At 43.2% G+C, this 20,074-nt stretch overlaps 1 protein-coding gene across 1 annotated transcript in view; it reads right to left on the bottom strand.

Moving 5' to 3' along the window:
- The window catches only part of SYN3 (synapsin III), a gene marked incomplete at its 5' end in the record, with an annotated part of 598,160 nt that overhangs the window by 190,647 nt on the left and 387,439 nt on the right, over positions 1–20,074 (bottom strand). The gene's annotated exons all lie outside the window — the stretch shown is intronic.

The following is a 20,074-nucleotide window of genomic DNA, read 5'->3' as shown; positions in this document are numbered from 1 at the left end:
TATATATATATATTTTTTTTTTTTTCCAAACCCACCAGCCACTCCTCGGAAGGAAGGTTGGGCAATCCTACTTCCGTAGTGATACTGCCTCGGAAAGCCAAGGAGGGGTCGCTATGAGTCAGGGCTGACTCGACGGCACATAACAACAACAACATATTTATATGTATGTGTACATATTTATATGTATGTATACATATATGACTCTCTAAGAGCACAAGCCAACTATAAACAGAAGCAATGAGAAGATAGACAATAGCCTTAAAGAATTCAGGAAAGTCATCAAGAGCAAAATAACAAAATAAATACACAATTAGAAATCATACAAAGACATTAATTAGAAATCCAGAGGATGAACACTAAAATTATGGTGATAGATAACACATTGGAAGGACAAAAGAGCAGACTAGAACTTGCTGAAGAATGCATTTCCCAGCAAGAAGACAAATCCCTTGACATCAGCTTGTATGAAGAAAAATGAGAACAAAAATTTAAGAGAAATGAAGAAAACCTAATGGTTATATGGGATGATATGAAAAGAAATATCATAAACCCGATTGGAATACCAGAACAAGAGAAGGCAAAAAAAAAGGACTGAGAAAATTGTTGAAGATGTGGTAACAGAAAATTTCCCCTATATCATGAAAGAAAAGATGCCATCCAAGAGGCTCAATGAACCCTATACAGGAAAGACCACAACAGAAAGTCACCCAGACATATCATAATCAAACTTTCCCAAGCCAAAGACAAGGAAAGAATCTTGGGAACAGCTACGGAAAAATGAAATGGTACCTATAACAGGCAACCAATAAGACTGAGCTCTGATTTCTCAGCAGAAACTATGCAGGCAAGGAGGCAATGGGATGGCATACACAAAACCTTGAAGGAAAAGAATCGCCAACCAAGAATTATATATCCAGCAAAATTGTCCCTCAAATATGAGGGTGAAATCAAGACATTCCCAGACAAACAGAAATTAAGGGAATTTGTGAAAACCAGACCAAATCTACAAGAAATGTTAAAGGGAGTCCTTCCAATAGAGAACCCACAACAGAACAACAAATTAAAATCAAGACACTTGACACCACCACATAGAAACCAACCCAGAAAAAGATTCTCAAACTAAGCTCACAAAAAATGTAAATAGAGAAATAGGGGAGTCAATCTGCAATTGACAACAGCAACAAAGTAAATAGAGGGAATACAAAGTTTAATTACAAAACTTACAAACAGAGGGCAAGACAGGACAATGTCTTTATAGAACAGACTGTTCCAAACTTAGGGAGATAAAAATTTACTTCAGGGTAACCACAAAGAAAATTAACAATCTTTCTAACCAAACTAAGAAAGAAGAAAATCACAAGGGCTTATTAAACACAATACCAACAATAATGAAGAAAAGAGAAAAAAAAAATACTTGATAACAAAATGAACTCAGCACAGAAAAATATTTGGAACAAAGAAATCACCAACAACACAACAAAAAACACAGTAGAATGACAGCAATAAATTCATACCTATCACTAATTAGGAGCTCTGGTGGCATAGTGCCTAGGGGACTTGACAGCTAACCAGAAGGCTGGCAGTTCAAACACACCAGCCATTCTTCAGAAGGAAGCTTAGGCAATCTACTTCTATAGAGATACCACCTTGGAAACCCAAGGAAGGGTCACTATGAGTTTGGACCGACTAGGTGGCATTGAGAGTTTGGAGTTTTATCAGTAACTACACTCAATATGAATGGACTAACTGCACCAGCCAAGAGACGGAGAGTGGCAGACTGGATAAGAAAAGAAGACCCATCAGTATGCTGCCTACAAGAGACCCACCTTAGACACAAAGATAAAATAAATTAAAAATCAAGGGGTGGGGAAAAAAAATCAAGCTAATTGCAACTGAAAAAAAAAAAAAAAAGGAGTGGCAATATTAATTTCTGATAAAATAGACTTCAAGGTGAAAATCAATATAAGAGACAAAGAAGGGTACTATATGGTGTTAAAAGGGTCAATTGACCAAGAGGACATTACAATAAGTATTTATACACCCAATGAAAGAGCTCCAAAATACATAACGCAAATATTAACTGAATTAAAAGAAAAATAGGTAATTCTATAAAAGTAGTAGAAAACTTTAACACACCACTTTCAAGGAAGGATGGAACAACTAGAAAAAAACTTAACAAAGATACAGAAGAACTCAATAACACAATCAACCAACTTGACCTCAGCGATATATACAGAGAACTCCACCCAATGAAAGCACAATACACATTCTTCTCCAGAGCACATGGATTGTTCTCCAGAACAGACCATGTGTTGTTGTCGTTGTTATGTGCCGTGGAGTCAGACCCAACTCATAACGACCCCTCCTTGGGTTTCCGAGGCAGTATCACTACAGAAGTAGATTTCCCCATCTTACTTCCGAGGAGTGGCTGGTGGGTTTGAACTGCCAGCCTTCTGGTTAGCAGTCAACTGCCTTAGGCACTATGCTACCAGAGCTCCTATATAAGGCCACAAAACAAGCCTCAATAAATTTAAAAACATTGAAATGCCACAAAGCATCTTCTCAGAGCACAATGCTACAAAATCAGAAATCAATAATAAGAAGGCCAAGGGTGGGGGGGAAGCCAATATGTGGAAACTGAGCAATACACTGTTCAGAAACTATTGGGTATAAATTGTGGACTAGACTTTGGATGGTTTTAGGGCAAGGACCATATATATTTGTTTGCCACTGTATCCCCAGTATCTAGCTCAGTGCCCAGCAAAGGTAAGTACCCCATACATATCTGGATTTGAAACCATTAAAAAGCAATACTGTAAAGTAAATCACTAAGAGCCCAGCCTCTACAGCAAGCCTCAAACCCCACCTCAGCCATGACTGGCTGTGTGATCTTGGGCAAGTTACTTCACCTCTGTGTGCCTCAGTGTCTTTGTCACCAAAAGGGGGATCATAATAGCACCAACTTCACAGGGTTGTTGTGAGGACTGAGTCAATACACATAACCCATTTAGATGAGACCCTCACATGAAACGCATACTTCATGAGCTTTTGATAGCTTTCTGGAGTCCCCACTCAGCTCCCCAGTATCTGGTTTAGCAAACAGGGAGAAATCATGTAACTAAAATGATAGATGGACCTGCAGTTCACCCCAGCAAGTGTTGGGCTGGAGAATGCAGAAGTTCAGAAATCTTGGGCAAGTGTAGGACAGACACCACCTCAGATGAGTATCATGGGCTCTGGGGGCACACTTCTCCCTTTTGTATTATATGCCTCTCTCCTGTGCCATATGCCATCTGAGGGTGGTTTAGGGAAATAATGTCAGTGTTCAATCTTAGCTCTGCCATTTAGTAGCAGTTGTAGCTTCCAGCAGCTCACCAAATCTCAGCTTTGTCATCAATAAAGTGGGGTTGATATAATAGAACCTATTCCAAGGAGTGAGATTTCAAGGAAGTAACCTGAGTATCTGGCAACGTGCTGGACGCAAAAGGTGCCTCACCCTCCACAGTCTTTACATCTCATTGTGGAATCTCCCACAATGCCTTGCAGAGAGTAAGTGCTTCACCCAGTGCTTGGTGAGTGGATGAAGAAAGCCTTGTCTAAGCCTCTCAGATGGATATGAGGATATTAAAGCAAGATGGGCGGGGTGTGGGGGGGTGGAATAAGGAAAAGGAGAGGGTGGGTGGGAGCTGGGAAGGGACCTTTCCATTCTCACTGTAGACACAGTGCAAGTGAGGTAGATGGGAATAAAGGCAGAGCCAGGGGGATGGGGGTGTTGGGCTGGCCCTGTGAGTCCAGGAAACAGGGACAAGAGCAGTGGGTGAAGAGTGAATGGGGCTCTTTGGTGGCTGGCATTGGCTCCCTTTGCTAACAGCATGAACCACAGGCAACTAGCAGGGAGCAGAGCTGCAAGGGAAGCAAGTGTGGGTGAGCAGGCTGTAGAGCCAGCTTGTTTGTAAGGGGGAAGAGTCATGCAGGAGGCTGGACTTTGGGTCATGGTGGTAGTACTAAGGGACAGGCTGACCCTGTCTTGGCCATTCAGGAACTAGGCAGCTGACATCTTTTTAGTAATTGCAAAAATACACATTTCTCATGCTTGTCAAAGTCTTTGTAATTTACACAGCCTACAGTACAAGGTGTACCTGACCCAAGCATGGTATTTTCAATCGCCTCATATGCATGTGAAAGCTGGACAGTGAACAAGGAAGGCTGAAGAAGAATTGATGCCTTTGAATTAGGGTGCTGGTGAAGAAAATTGAATATATCATGGACTGCCAGAAGAACAAAATGAACAAATCTGTTCTTGGAAGAAGTACAGCCAGAATGTTCCTTAGAAGAGAGATGGTGAAACTTTATCTCACATACTTTGGACATGTTATAGCAGGGACTAGTCCCTGGAGAAGGACATCATGCTTGATAAAGTAGAGTGTCAGAGAATAAAAAGGAAGACTCTTAAAAAGATGGACTTACTCAATGGGTGCAACAAACTTAAATACAGCAATGATTGTGAGGTCGGTGCAGGACTGGGCAGTGAGTGTTTCATTTTTTGCACGCAGGCTCTCCATGAGTCAGAACCAACTCAACAACATTTAACAACAACAACAGTACAACTAAGTAAGGCCATGTTGGGTCAGTGGGAGAACTCTTGCTTTCCGTGTGGGAGACATGAGTTTGACTCCTGGCCACTGTATCTCATGTGCAGTTACTCCCACCTGTCATTGGAGGACTGTGTGTTGCTAAAATGCTGAATGGCTTTCAGCAGAGCTTCCAGATTAAGATGGATTAGGAATAAAGGCCTGGCAAACTACTTCCAATCTGCATCCAGTCATAAGGATGGTGCAGGACCAGGCATTTTATCCCATTGTGCAGGGGGTCACCCTGAGTTGGGGGCTGACTCAAGGGCAGCTAATAACAACAACAACGAGTATGATGACAGAAGTCATCTATCTGATCCATGAGGCACCCATGAGGCATCTACATCTGGTCCGTTATAGAGGGAGGTATCATCATTGACAGATACTCCTATGTGATGGACAAGTCCATTGAATGCCAATGAGATTTATCAATAAACATGTGGAAGGGGTGTGTATAAAGGTTGTTGTTGTTGTTATGTGCCGTTGAGTCGGATCCGACTCATAGCGACCCTTCCTTGGGTTTCCGAGGCAGTATCACTACGGAAGTAGATTGCCCAATCTTCCTTCTGAGGAGTGGCTGGTGGGTTTGATCCACCAGATTTCTGGTTAGCAGCAGTCAAGTGCCTTAGGCACTATGCTACCAGAGCTTCTGTGTATAAAGGTAGGTAGGTGCAATTAACTTCTTCTGCAACTGGAAATGGAGCTTTGGGCTGGACCTTAAAGAAACAGCTGTTGTTCATATGAGGGAAAAGGCAGGGAAGGAAGGGCATGTCAAGTATAAAGAACAGCATGTGCAAAGCAATGGGAAGAAGCGTGGTGTATGTAGCAATAGTAATAGGACTAATCATTAACATATATCAGGCACACCTTGGAGACATTGAGGGTTCAGTTCCAGACCACCATAATAAAGCAAACATCGTAATAAAGTTAGTCACAAGAATTTTTTGATTTCTCAGTGCATGTAAAAGTTATGCTTAAACTATACTGTAGTCTATTAAGTGTACAATAGCATTATGAAAAATTTTGAAATACTGTGAAAATTACCAATATGTGACACAGAGACATGAAGTGAGTACATGCTGTTGGAAAAATGGTGCTGGTAGACTTGCTCAACACAGACTTGCCACAAATTTTCAATTTGTAGAAAAAAATGCAGTACCTCTCTCTCTCTTTTTTAAATTGTGATTTGGGTGAAGATTTACAGAGCAAATTCACTTTCCATACAGCAGTTCACATATACTTTGTCTCATGTCATTGACCACAGTTTACCACAATGCAACAGCTCCCCTCCCACTTCCTCCCCATAGTTACCTCTTACCAGTGCCCATCCCTCCATACACTCCTGCCCCCTGAGCTATCACCCTGTGCATACGCAGCCCTTCTTTCTCCCATGATTGTTCTCTCCAGGGAGTGTATCTACTTGAGATAAATGTTCAACTCATATGCCTGTATTTTGTTTGGCTGGAAACCACAGGTATGGGTTCAATTCCAGACCTGAAGGACAGCTAGGGGCCATAGTCTCAGTGGTTCCACCAGGCTCTATTGGACCAGCAAACCTGGTTCCCACCTTTTTTTTTTTTTTTCTCCAAATGATTTTGAGTTTTGTTCCACATTGTTCTCCCTCTCCATCAAGGAGCTCCTACATAGATCCCCTTCCAAGTGGATGACAGTGGTAGCCGGGCACCATCTAGTTCTTCTGGTTTCATAGTTGTATAGGCTGTAGATCGGATGGTGTACCAGTGTCTAGGACTAATTGTTTCCATGAATTTTGGTTTCTTCATTCTTCTTTGCTCTGGATGAGGAGAGATCCATCGTTGCATCTAGATGGCAGCTTGCCAGCTTTTAATATCCCAGTCGCTACTCGCCAAAGTAGGAGGTGGAACAATGTTTTGTATAGTATGTTATGCCAATTGAGCTTGATGTTCCCTGTGACTATGGTCCCAAGCCTGCAGGTTCAACTACTCTGTCCCTCTGGGTAGCTGGCTGTGACCAAGCAGTGACCACAACCTTGCCCCTTGTCAGCTCTACTATACAACTGGGAATTCTGATCATTCACATAAACTTATAGGACCATTGTCTGCCAACCCTATATATGTTCTTGGATACACTCCCCATTTCATAGACATACCTAATCATTTAGCCTGTCCACCCATCAATCTATCCATATACCCACGTTTGCCTTCACTGACAACACAGTACTATATGTGCAAAAGGATTCATATTTGTTGTCTGTACCTCCCATCTACCTCTCTCTGTCTTTCTCATTCTCAATGGTGCCATATTGGTCACTCACATTTGGTACAATGCCCTTCTCTTCACCCAAATCAATACTTGTCTCTACTGAGGCAGTGAATCTTTAAGGAATGTCCTCCAAGTTCATCCACGTTATGCGGTGTTTTGCAGATTCTACATTATTCTTTAGCATTGCATAGTATTCCATTGTGTGTATGTACCATAGTTTGGTTATCCATTCCTCAGTTGATGGACATCTAGGTTGTTTCCATCTTTTGGCTATTGTAAATAGTGCTGCGATGAACATGGGTATGCGTATATCTGTTCTTGTCATGGCTCTCACTTCTTTAGGGTATATACCTAGTAATGGAATGGCTGGGTCAAATGGTATTTCTAATTCCAACTTTTGAAGGAATCGCCATACTGCTTTCCACAATGGTTGTACCATTTTACAGTTCCACCAGCAGTGTATGAGAATTCCAATCTCTCCACAACCTGGCCAGCATTTTTTATTTTCTGTCTTGTTGAACTTTGCTACTAGTGCTGGAGCAAGATGGTACCTCATTGTTGTTTTGATTTGCATTTCTCTTAATTGCTAATGATCGTGAGCATTTCTTTATATGTTTGTTGGCCGCTTGAATATTGTCCTTGGTGAAGTGTCTATTTATGTCTTCTGCCCAAAAAATGCAGTATCTCTGAAGTGCAATAAAACAAGGTATGCCTGTACTGAGAGCATACTATGTGCCAAGCACTGTTCAGAGGCCTTCACATGCTCAACACAATCAGTTCTCACACCAACCCAGCTCAGTAGATGGCACTGTGATCTCCATTTCACAAATGAGGAAATCAAGGCACAGAAAGTTAAGTGATTTCCTTAGGGTCACAATGATTAACAAGTGGTGGATCCAGGATCTGAACCCACTCAGAAGGATCAGAACACAGTATTATCAAAGTGGTAAGGGCTAAGTAGGAAGGGATGAACAATATGGCTAGAAAAGTGCAGTGAGGTTAGATGATAAGGTATTTAGATTCTGTTCTGTCAGAAGGGAGCCACTGATAGCCTAATCAGGAGACTGACACAATCAGATTTCTTTGTTAGGAAGGTCAGTGTAGCACAAGACAGAGTGTGCACTGGAGTGAATGAGATCTCTAGGTGTGTGCTGGGGAGGCAGCCAGATGCCTTGTTGTTACATGTGGGCCAGACTGTTCTTTCCACCTGGATAACCATCACCTGGGAGCTCTGGTGGCATAGTGCCTAAGGCACTTGACTGCTAACCAGAAGGCTGGTGATTCAAACCCACCAGCTACTCCTTGGGAGGAAGGTTGAGCAATCTACATCTATAGTGATACTGCCTCAGAAACCCAAGGAGGGGTCACTATGAGTTGGGTCTGACTCGAGGGCACATAACAATAACAACAACCACCACCATCACCTGTCCTGTAGCTCATGTTCATACCCTATCAGGACATGGGTGATGCTATTTCACTGGCTTGTCCTGGATGAATAGAGCCCCTCCTGGCCCTGTGACATATTCCTGGGATGGTCAGATTCACTAGCTGGGATTTCTTATTTCCCTAGGAAGACAGGCTAGAATTAGAGTTCTTGAAGACATTTCAGAAATTCTCAGTGAAAAGATCTCCCACCAAGCATGTTGTTATTGTTGGGTGCTATTGAGTCAATTCTGATTCACACTGACCCCACGTTAAGAGTAGAATTGCCCCATAGGGTTTTATTGGCTATAATCTTTATGGAAGTAAATCACCAGGTCTTTCTCTTATGGAGCTGCTGGATGAGTTCAAATGACCAAACTTGGTAGCTGGCTGTGGCCAAGAGGTGACTGCAAACTTTTCCCCTGTCAGCTCTACTATATACCTGGGAATTCTTATAGAACATACAAATATCCTTACAGAAATACTGTCTGCCAACCCTATACATGGTCATGGGCACACTGCCCCCTGCATGTTGTTGTTGTTGTCATGTGCTGTTGAGTCAGACCCGACTCATAGCAACCCCTCATTGGATTTCCAAGGCAGTATCACTACAGAAGTAGATTGCCCGACCTTCCTTCTGAGGAGTGGCTGGTAGGTATGAACCGCCAGCTTTCTGGTTAGCAGTCAAGTGCCTTAGGCATTATGCTACCAGAGCTCCCTGCATAGACATACCTAATAGTTCAGCCTGTACACCCATCTACCCACCCATAGATCAATGTTTTCCTTCACTGACAATGCAGTACTGTGTGTGCAAAAGGTTCATCTTTGTTGTTTTTATCTCTCATGTACCTCTCTATGTCTTCCTCTTCCTCAATGTCACCATGTTGATCACTCACATTTGGTACATTGCCCTTCTCTTCACCCAAATCAATACTTGTCTCTACTGAGGCAGTGAATCTTTAAGGAAGATTTGATTTGGGTGAAAATTTACAGAGCAAATTCACTTTCCATACAACAGCTCCATCTTCCTTCTGTGGAGCAGCCGGTGGGTTTGAACCACCAACCTGGTTAGCAGTCAAATGCCTTACGCATTGTGCCACCACAGCTCCTTTCTACCAAGTATAGCCCTAGACAAATGCCTGCTTTCTACTTCCTGTGCTGCCTTGCTTTGGTCCTTATATAAATGTGGGCTGACCACACAAGACAATTATAGTAGCAAGCTGGTAGATACATCCACCAGTCCCAGCTCTCAGACTAGCTATGTGACCTTGAGCAAATCACTGTACCCTTCTGGGGCATCTGAGAAAAAAGGAGTTGCTTGCACTAGCCAGTAAATTCTCCAGCAAACAGTGTTTGTTGTTTTCTATAATCTTACTTCTAAGGATCTAATTTAATTCATTTGTTCAACAACTACTTGAAGGGCCGGGCACTGTGCTAGGTGCTGTGGGTACAGTGTTGTGAGACAGATATAGCCCTGTTATTATTCTGGTTTATGATATACAGTGATTTATTCCATTGATCACCTAGTATATGCCTGACCTTGTATAAGATATAATGCCTACTTTAATGAAGCTTTTATCCAAACCCACCTCCTTAAGGGAAGATTTTAGATAGCTGAGTGTGGACAGTGCTCCTTTTACTCTTCACCTGCAACTATAATCAGAGAATCAGAATGTTTCTTTGAGGCACTACTTCCAGGTAAACCAATCTTTGATAAGGGTCCAATGAGCAGTTGAGTTGTGAAATGGTCAGGGTTCAGTGCACCCACAAGGTGGCGGCATTCCAGCATAGTCTCAACCAACTGGGTGTGGGGAGGGTGTCACTGGAAAATAGTGCCCTCTGATGGCATGGAAGGGAGAAACCACTTCCTTTTTTGCAGGGTCTGATAGTGGGTCCCATTTCCTGAGTCCAGTCAAGGCATTGACCTTTTGGAAAGTACTGGGACTGGAGTAGGTGGGAAAAGGAACTGAGCAAAAGAAAATGGCATTCTGAGGCTCAAATATCACCTTATTCAATCCAACAAGTCTTTCTAGATGCTTTCCCTGAGCTGTCCCTGCTCTGATCTCCTCTGGGCCCCTTCATCACTTGTCATATTGAATTGGTATCATTGATTTACTTGTGTTTCTCTTCCTACAGCTAGAACCACATCCATTTCCTCTTGGAATTCCCGGTGGCTACACAGATTTTGGCCCAGAGGAAGGATCAAAGCTCTTTGTTGAGCAAATGAAGCCTATTCAAAGTAAGAACTTAAGACAGACTCTTGAAAATCATCACTGTGGTGAAGACATCTTGGCTTGCTAATATCCTTCTTCTTAAAGATGGAAATTGCAAGATGGGAGGCAGAGAGATGCAGTTCAAGATCCCCTGATGTGAATCAAGGGAACAACCAGGATCAGCTTTACATCTGCATCTGCCTCTGCCCAACAGTTAGTTGTCAGCCTTGTCTCCATCATCCCAGAGCAACAAGGTGGAGAAGATGGAAAATCCAGGTCGGGTTGAGTCTGATGCTTATTGGAGAAAGTTCAGGCCTTTCATCTGGAATTTTACTTACCTTTCCATCCTAACCACGAAGGAGGCCCAAGTTTTAGTGTTGGAAGGGGGTCAACCAGGTGGGATAAGCAGTTTCAACCTGCTTCTCTGCCACTTTCCATTCAGGCCCCTCCATCCTAGTGCCTGGCACCTCCACATTCCCTGCTGGAGCTCCAGCAAAGAGGAAAGCAAAGAAGAAAGTCCAAGCCGCTCTAAAGGGCCTGGCCTCCTTGCATTCCAGCCCTGGCCAAAGCCAGCCCGGGAACAAGTGGAGAGCCCCTCTTGGAGGAAGTGATTCAGAAACCGCGATGGCCTGGCGGCCCGCCGTGACTCACAGCACATCAATGGGGGAATTGTCTGTGGAGCCTGAGAATACCAAAGCTCTTTTCTTTCCTTCCTTTCTTTTTTGCCCTCCCCTTGGCGGTGTTGCGCAACAACAGGGCTGCCCAGAAACATGTGTTTCTCATCATTGGCTTCAGCAGCCGCCTGGGAGGAATGGGGAGAAAACAAGACGATAGGGAACAGAACACAAGAGGGACTGCTGCAGTCAAGGGAGGGCCTTTCTCTTTCCCCACCCTCGAGTCCTGTTTCACCTTCTCATCAACACTGACATCTTCAAAGAGCATCTGGAAGAGTGGAAAGTAGACTTCTGAGTCCTAGACGAAGCCTTAGCACATGTTTCTTCCAATACCTTTGTCTACAGATGAGGAAACTGAGGCCCCAAGAGGGGATGTAAGTGGGCTGCCAAATGTCCCATAGCCAAGTTACCTCTTGCTTCTTGCTGCAGCAACTGTGTTTTTCTGGACTCCAAATCAGGAAATGGAATTTGACTTTTTTTCCCCCTGGATAGTGAAAGATAAGAAGTCCTACCAAGTTCAGTTATACCAGTGGCAGTTGAGTTGATTCCAACTCATGGTGAGCCTGTGTCTGTCAGAGTAGAGCTATGCTTCATAGGGTTTTAAATAGCTGATCTTTTGGAGGTAGATTGCCAGGCTTTGCTTCTGATGCACCCCTGGGTAGACTTGAATCTCCAACCTTTTGATTAGTAGAAGAGTACGTTACTGTTTGCACCACCAGGGAGTCTGGTTTAGGTATGCACTGACAAATTGCACCTTTTCCCAGATCTCCTAGTGTCTGCACAAGGTCACCTGTGAGGTCATTTGCAACAACTAAAGGCCTTTTTACAGTCCTTTGGTATCTGATTGGCCATATCAGCAGCATGTGACATTGGTGCCCATTGGATTACAGGCATCCCCCTTTGGGTCCCCTTCCTACCTTTCTAGCTTCTCCTTTTTAGCTTTGGCTCCTCCCTTGATGTAGGACTCTGTCCTATACCCTCTCCTTCTCTCTCTCATATCTATGTTATGCTGTCAGTGACTAGGAATTATCTGAGGACTCTAATCTTATGTGTAGCCCATTCATCTTTCCCAAGCTACATATGTGTATACACAGCTGCCTTCTCAGCAACCTTCCTTGGATGACCCAAACTGCGCTTCCCATTTTCCTCCCAAACCTCTTTGACTACTTCAACTTTATTGCCAAGAACCTGAGGGACCAGCGTAGTCAAGTGTTGAGAAGCACGCCATCTGGAATGTCACAGAGCTGGGCTTGAATCCCAGATATGCCACTTAACTACCTATGGGGCCTTGGCCAAGTTCCTTAACCTTTCAATTTCTTCATCTGTAAAATGGGGATAATAGAAATACGTACTTAGAATATTGTCTTTAAGAAGAAATGAGTTAATACAACAGCAGTAATATAATGCCAGGCACATATTAAATGATCAATAAATGTTTAGCTGTTATTTTTATTATGCATCTCAGCACCCTCCCAACTTGAGCCACACTGAATTCTCACCATATTGTCAGCTTAAGACAATAGGCCTTTTATGACTCCAGGCTATTCTCTTCCTTAAGGATGATCTTCATACTCTTCTCTGAAACCAACTCCTATTCAGTCTTCAGACCGAGTTCAACTGTCATTCCCTTTAGAAAAAGTGGGGTCAGCAGCTCCTTCCTTTGCTCTTATGGAGCACTTTATTAGTATCATTGCCATAGCATTTGTTACACTCACTACCTACCTCTCCAGCCTCCTCTCTTACTGCTTCCCCCATCAAACTCTGCCCCAACTGCACACAACTGCCCAGTTAGCCCTGCACTTGTGTATCTTTTTTTGAAAATGAATTTTACTTTATTTTGCTGAGAGTATACTTTATTTTGTTGAGAATATACACAGTAGAATATATGCCAATTCAACAATTTCTACTTGTACATGTCTAATTATCTTCTCCATTAGACTTCACTGGGTTTCACCCATAACAGAGATGCACTGAACAGGTGCCGTGTGCCAGGAGAAAAGAACTGTCATGGAAAAGACCTACTAATAGTCATGGAGTTTGGAATTGATTTGATGGCAACTAACCATAACAACAAGGGTCATGGTGCAAGCATTAGAGAATGACTTGTTTTTATAGGAATATTCATGTCACAAACACTTAATGAGCACCTACTATGTGCCATATGCTGTGCTAGGTATGGTGCTATAACTAAGCAAGACCTCTAACAGTTCAGTGGGGGAGGACAGACAAGGAAAAGCAAGCTTTCTGGGGCAGTGTAATATATGCCACGATTACATTTGTTGAGAGAGGCTCACAGCAGGACTGCCTTCCCAGGTGTTCAACTTATGTATTACCTAGGGCCCCATCCTTAGGCCTGTGCTTGGTTTAATATTCTGCTGTTCCTGTCTTGAAATTCTCAGTACTTCTGCTTTGACCTTGTTTTTTTGTAAGTGACATCTGGTGGGACGTGAGCAGAGGGGATGTGCATACTCTGCATGTCCACTGCTATCCTCACCATCCCACTAGCAGATAGCCTGCATGAGGTCCCACCAGCACAGAATTCCGGTGGAGCTGTGAGGTGTAGGGGTCCAGCAAGACTCAAAGCAGTACAAGATAAATGTGTTATATCTAAGTCTAAGTAAGCAACAGGATGCTCACATCCCCAAGAGGTCATGCTTTCTGTTCAGCCAGAATTTGCTTCAAATGTAAAAAGAAGGCAATGGCATTCTTAGAAAAACAAACAGCCAAGAAACCCTATCATACTCTTCCTTTTTAGCCAATAGCTTATGCTGAAAATGATGACACAAAAGGAACAGGGCACCTAAGAGTCCCTTTTCCTTCCAGGCCTTCCTTTGCACTGCTGGTAAGCCAACAGCAGAGAGGGTGGTTGTTGATGCTATCAAGAAGGGAAATAAAAACAAGCTGAGTTCATTTTGTGCAGCGTTTCCACTGTCCTGCTAAGAAGGAAATGCATATGCACTTACGTATGAGCTCTGAAATACCAACTGTATAGTTTTGATGATTCTGCATATGAGTTAAATGCTGTTATATGTGCATTTAAAGTCAGCATTGCACAATATAAAAGCAAATGGTCAGATTCACGGTAAAAATTCCCAATTTTAATTTTTTTAAAACCTAGAATGACATTTAAGTTAAAAATAAAGTTGAGAGCGAGTGAGAGACACTATGGAAGAAAGGAAAGAGCTTTATAGTTTAGTACCTTTAACGGCATTTTTTAACCTCCACTCTTTGAACAAAGTGTTCTTAAATTTAGGCCCTACCTGACAGAGCGCAATGTGCCTTTGAATTTTAGACTTGATTAGTGGATATGAAGGGAGCTCTGGTAGCATAGTGGCTAAGACACTTGCCTGCTAACCAAACGGCTGGCGGTTCAAACCCACCAGCTACTCCTCGGAAGGAAGGTTGGGCAATCCTACTTCCGTAGTGATAACTGCCTCGGAAACGCAAGGAGGGGTCGCTATGAGTCAGGGCCGACTCAACGGCACATAACAACAACAACAACAACAACAACAGTGGATATGAAAGGAACTGTGGTGGCACAGTGGCTAAATACTTGACTATGGTTAAGTGCTAGCTGAAAGGTTGGTGGTTCGAACACAGTGGCTCTGTGGGAGGAAAGACCTGGCGATCTACTTCCATAAAGATTACAGACCAGGAAACCCTGTGGGAGCAGTTCTGCTTTGTCCTGATAGGGTCGCTATGAGTTCTAATTGACTTGATGTTATAGCTGACAATAATACAGTGGATATGAAAGTAGTCCCTGAGTGGAAGAAATGGTTCAGTACTCGACTATTAACTGAAAGGTTGGTGGTTCAAACCCACCCAATGGTGCCTTGGAAGACAGACCTTGAAATCTGCTTCCAAATGGTCACAGTCTTGAAAACCCCACTGAGCACTGTTCTATGGGGTTTGGCATGAGTCAGAATAAATTCGATGGAATGAATAGCAACAACATACGAAAAGGATCTCAGTGCTCAAGCTTCTGATGGAGCGTCCCTCACCATACTGCACATACATTGGGTCTGAAGGTCACACAAGAAACCAGTGGATAAGTCAGGATGAGAACCCAGGCCGCCTGACCCCACTTCTTCCTAGGCTACTGTTCTTCACATAAGTGAGCTATTCCTTCTGTCAAACATTCCACCTCCAGGGTTGGGAATAAGATCCTCCTTTATAAGTTAAACCTCTAATCAGTACGTAGGGGGTTATAAGCAAAGTATTTTAAAGCTGTGGCATGGTATCTATCCAGGGAGACTTGTCTAGCACTTGATTAAAAGTAATAAACTACGTCCAGGAGCAACTCAAGTGGTCTGCGGTTTTTTCACTTAGCAGCAGTACGTGGTCACTCACTCTTCCTCCAAACACTTTCTTCCTTTGCCCTCTAGGAGCTATATTTTATCTTGCTGTCTGTTGCACCTTTGTCTTCTTTTCAGGTTCCTCCCTATCTTCCTGACTTTGTAGCAGGGAAGTGGTCCAAGGGTCAGTTATTGGACATCTCCTATTTTTCTTTCTTTAGTGAGCTCATCTAGTCTAATGATTCTTAAGATATCTATAAACTGATGACTCATCCATTTACATTTCTAGACCTGTCCTCTCTCTGAATTCCTCCTACCTTATCTGACTGCCTATTCAACATCTCCATGCTGACATCTAGGAGGAATCACACACTTCATGCCCTTGCATGTCTTTCACCCACAAACTGCTTCCCACCTCCATTAACGCCAGCTCAATTCCTCCAGTTGCTCAGGTCAAAACCTAAGAGTTGTCCTTGACTTCTCCTTATCTTTCACTCCTCACATCTAGCCCATTAGCAAACCTTAAAAGTTCTGCTCTCAAAACACATCCAGAATGTGACCATTGCTCACCCTGTTACTATCCCACCTTGTTCCAAATCCCCATCACCTCTCACCAGGATGACTGCAATAACCTCTGAACTGGTCTCTCCATCTTGGCTCTCATCTTTCCTTTAGCCAGAATGATCTTCTTAAATCACATATCAGACCATGTCCCCTTCTGCTCAAAGTGTCCCAGTGGTTTCTCATCTTACTTTGAAAAATGGCCTACCCATGGATACTTACAGCATCCAGCCCCAAGGGCCTCTAGCACCTTAGTTCCTACTTGTCTGCTCCCTTATTCTGCTCCTGTATATGGCCTCCTTGCTCTTCCACCAACTCTCCAGAGACTCTCCTACCTGAGGGCCTTTGTCCTCACTGTCCCTTCTCCCGGAAATGCTCTTGCCTTAGAAATCTGCACGGCTCACTCTCTTGTTCTCGTCAGGCCTTTACTAAGTGTTACCTTCTCAGTGCCGCCTTCCCTGAACACTCTATTGAAAATGACCACTTGTTCCCCTCTTCATGCACACCCTTGTCCCCATTCTTTGGTTTTTCTTTTCCAGAGCACTTAGCACTCTCTAATATACTGTTTTGGTTACCTAGTGTTGCTCTGGGAGCTCCGGTGGTGTAGTGCCTATTGGCATATGACTGCTAATCAGAAGGCTGGCAGTTCAGACCCACCAGCTACTCCTCGGAAGGAAGACTGGGCAATCTACTTCCGTAGAGATACTGCCTTGGAAACACAAGGAGGGGTTTCTATGAGTCAGATTTGACTCGACTGCAGTGAGGTGTTTTTTTTTTTTTTTTTCAGTGCAGCTCTAACAGAAAATACCATAGGGGGAATGGCTTTAACAAGAGGATTTTATTCTCTCACAATTTTGGAAGCTAGAAGCTGGAGTTCAAAGAGCCAGGCTCTGGGGGCTGGGTGAAAGATACTCAACCTTAGGCTTCAGCTCTGCCTCCTGCTTCTGGCCCACAGAAGCTGGAGGCTTTTCTTCATTCAGGCAGCTGCTGGCTGCTGAGGCTGACAAACCCAAGGTCAACAAGTAAAAAGACACAGTCCAGGTACTACTAAACAACACCCTAGGCTACTAATTCAAGTCCAGAAAAAGTCCCAAGATTGGCAGGCTGCTGAACAATGACTTGGCTACATGCAGGGTTCAAGTGTACCAAAAAGCTAGAGACCTTCCTCAAAGTTGCTTCTTATACACTGGAAGCAGACCACATCCCTAAAGCAGCTACTCAGCTGCTCCAGTAGATGCCACCATGGAGTTAATTACTAATCTCACCATGGGGAATAACTACATCCAGCTACCTAGCCACTCAACCATGCCCAGCTAAGTTGACACACAACCTTAACTACCACACATATCATTAAAAAACAAAAACAAAAACAAAACCAGTTCCCCTATGGGTCTTTCCTTGTCCAGAGCAAAGAAGAATGAAGAAAACCAAAGACACATGGAAACAATTAATACAAGGGATTGGTACATGATGTGATCCTCAGCCTATATGACCATGAGACCAGAAGAACTAGATGGTGCCCGGCTACCACTGTCAACCACTCAGAGGGGGATCTATGTAGGAGATCCTAGATAGAGTGGAAGGACAATGTGGAACAAAACTCAAAATCATAAAAAAAAAAAAGGAACCAAGTTTGCTGGTCTGATGGAGCCTGGTGGAACTCCTGAGACTATGGTCCCTAGCTGCCCTTCAGGTTTGGAATTAGACCACTCCTGTGGCTTCCAGTGAAACAAAAGACAGGCATATGAGCTGAACATTTACACTAGGTAGAAACACTCCTTGGAGAGATCAATCATGGGAGAATAGAAGGGCTGTGTGTGCACAGGGAGACAGCTCAGGGGGCAGGAGAGCATGGGAGGGAAGGACACAGGGAAGAGGTAACTATGGGGAGGAGGTGGGAAGACAGCTGTTGTATTGTGGAAATTGCAGTCAATGTTGTGAGACGAGGTGTATGTGAACTGCTGTATGGAAAGTGAATTTGTTCTGTAAACTTTCACCCAAATCACATATATATATTTTTTTAATAAACACCAGCTGCCATCAAACCAATTCCAACTCATAGCCACCCCATGCATCTCCATAGGGTTTTTAATGGCTGGTGTTTTGGAAGCAGACTTCCAGACCTTTCTTCTGAAGCACCTCTGAGTAGCAGCCAAGCAAATTCACCATTTGCACGACCCAGACGCTCCAACTTGCCATGTAGTTTATTTTCTTATTGTCTATTCCAACCCCCCATTTAAATGGAACTGCTTGTTTGTTTTTGTGTATTTTATTCTCTTCCACATTGCAGCACCACAGGCTTGGCATATAGTAGATGTTTGGGAAACATCTATCAGTGAATGAAGCAATTTTCCTTTTAGGGAGCTCCTGAAATCAAGTGTCTGAGCCTGCGTGCTGAGGGCTGGAGCTTCCATCATCTATGGCCAAAAGTTTGCCCAGGTAATGACAGCTGTCCCATGGGTCTCCATGGGATGCAGCAAGCATGTTTCTTACTTGACCACATCCCATGAGTCCAGCCTCTAACTGGAATTTCCTTTGCCCACTTCTCTAAGTTGAAAAGTGTGTCATTCTTCAAGGTCTGGTTCAAAAGTGACCTCTTCTCTGAAGAGTCCCCTGACCTCCACCTCCCCTGAGTGACTGACCTACCATGACTCTGCCAGAAAACTAAGCAAAATACAAGTGAGTTCCTTGATATGACTGCTCATGGTATGAAAATGAACAAACACAAAAGTATGTTGTTTTGTGCCATCCAGGCGATATAGATTTATAGCAACCCTATATGACAGAGTAGAACTGCCCCCTAGGGTTTCCTAGGCTGTCATCTTTACGGGAACTGATTGCCATGATTTTTTTTCCCTCTTGTAGAGACACTGGATGGGTACACTGGTATATATTTGGATGGCAATTTGGCAATTCAGCAAAAAGACAGAAATATGCATACCCTTCTTCCTAGCAAGTCTATTTCAAAAGACCTGAGCAAGTATGCAAAGACATATGTGCCAACACTTTGCAGCACTTTTGTACTATAAACAGGAACTGATGTATTAAATTATATGGGGGGAAAAAAAAAAAAACAACCTCAAACCAAACTCACTGCCATAGAGTAGATTCTGACTCATAGTGACCCCCATTGTGTTTCCAAGGCTGTAAATCTTACAGACGGAGATTGCCCCATCTTCCTTCCACAGAGTGGCTAGTAGGTTTGAACCACTGACCTTCTGGTTAGCAGCTAAGTGCCTTATCCACTACGCCACCAGAGCGCCTTCATAAATTATAGTGCTATAGAATATTCCATGCTGTTAGAAAAAGATGTCAAGTTACTTGTTAGGTGAGAAAAGCTATGAAATAGTATGTACCATGGTGTAAATGGTTAACAAGCTCCTCTGCTAACCTAAACATTGGAGGTTTGAGTCCATCCAGGGGTACTTTGGAAGGAAACCCTGACAATGTACTTCTGAAATATCAACCATTGAAAATCCTGTGGAGTTCTCTTCTACTCTTATGCACATGGGGTCACCACAAATCAGAATTAACTCAATGATAACTGTTTATTTACTCACGTTATTAAAGAAAGAAAGAATGAATGAAAAATGAGAAAAGAAATGAAGGAATGGAGAAAGGGAGGGAGAGAAGAAGGAAACGTAAGAGAGAAAGGCAGGATTTAGTTATGCTGGGATTTAGTTCTAAATTGTGAGAATAAGATAAAAAAAAAATTCACCTGGTGAAAATTACCCTTGAAAAATACCAATCTAATCTACAAATGAGAGAACAAAGACCCACCATCTCTTAATGTGTTTCTCCAATCATGGAGATTTTTGGTTTTCCCACTGAGCACCAGATAAAACAGAAAGATGGTACTTTGGGCCAGGCTCTATGAAAAATACCCATTGTGTCTTAAAACACTAGAATGTCCCTTGTATGCATGAATTCCTTCAGGAACAGCAGGTCCATGCCCCTCTCCTTGTGTTCGTTGAGAGGAAAAACCCAACCCAAGCCAACCCATTGCCGCTGAGTTGCTTCTGACTAATACTGGCCTC

This window comes from Orycteropus afer, unplaced genomic scaffold (genome assembly GCF_000298275.1).
Source record: "Orycteropus afer afer isolate SDZICR_OR568_19922 unplaced genomic scaffold, OryAfe1.0 scaffold00209, whole genome shotgun sequence".
In the NCBI taxonomy this organism is placed as follows: Eukaryota; Metazoa; Chordata; class Mammalia; order Tubulidentata; family Orycteropodidae; genus Orycteropus; species Orycteropus afer.
This window is presented reverse-complemented; position numbering and strand designations above follow the sequence as displayed.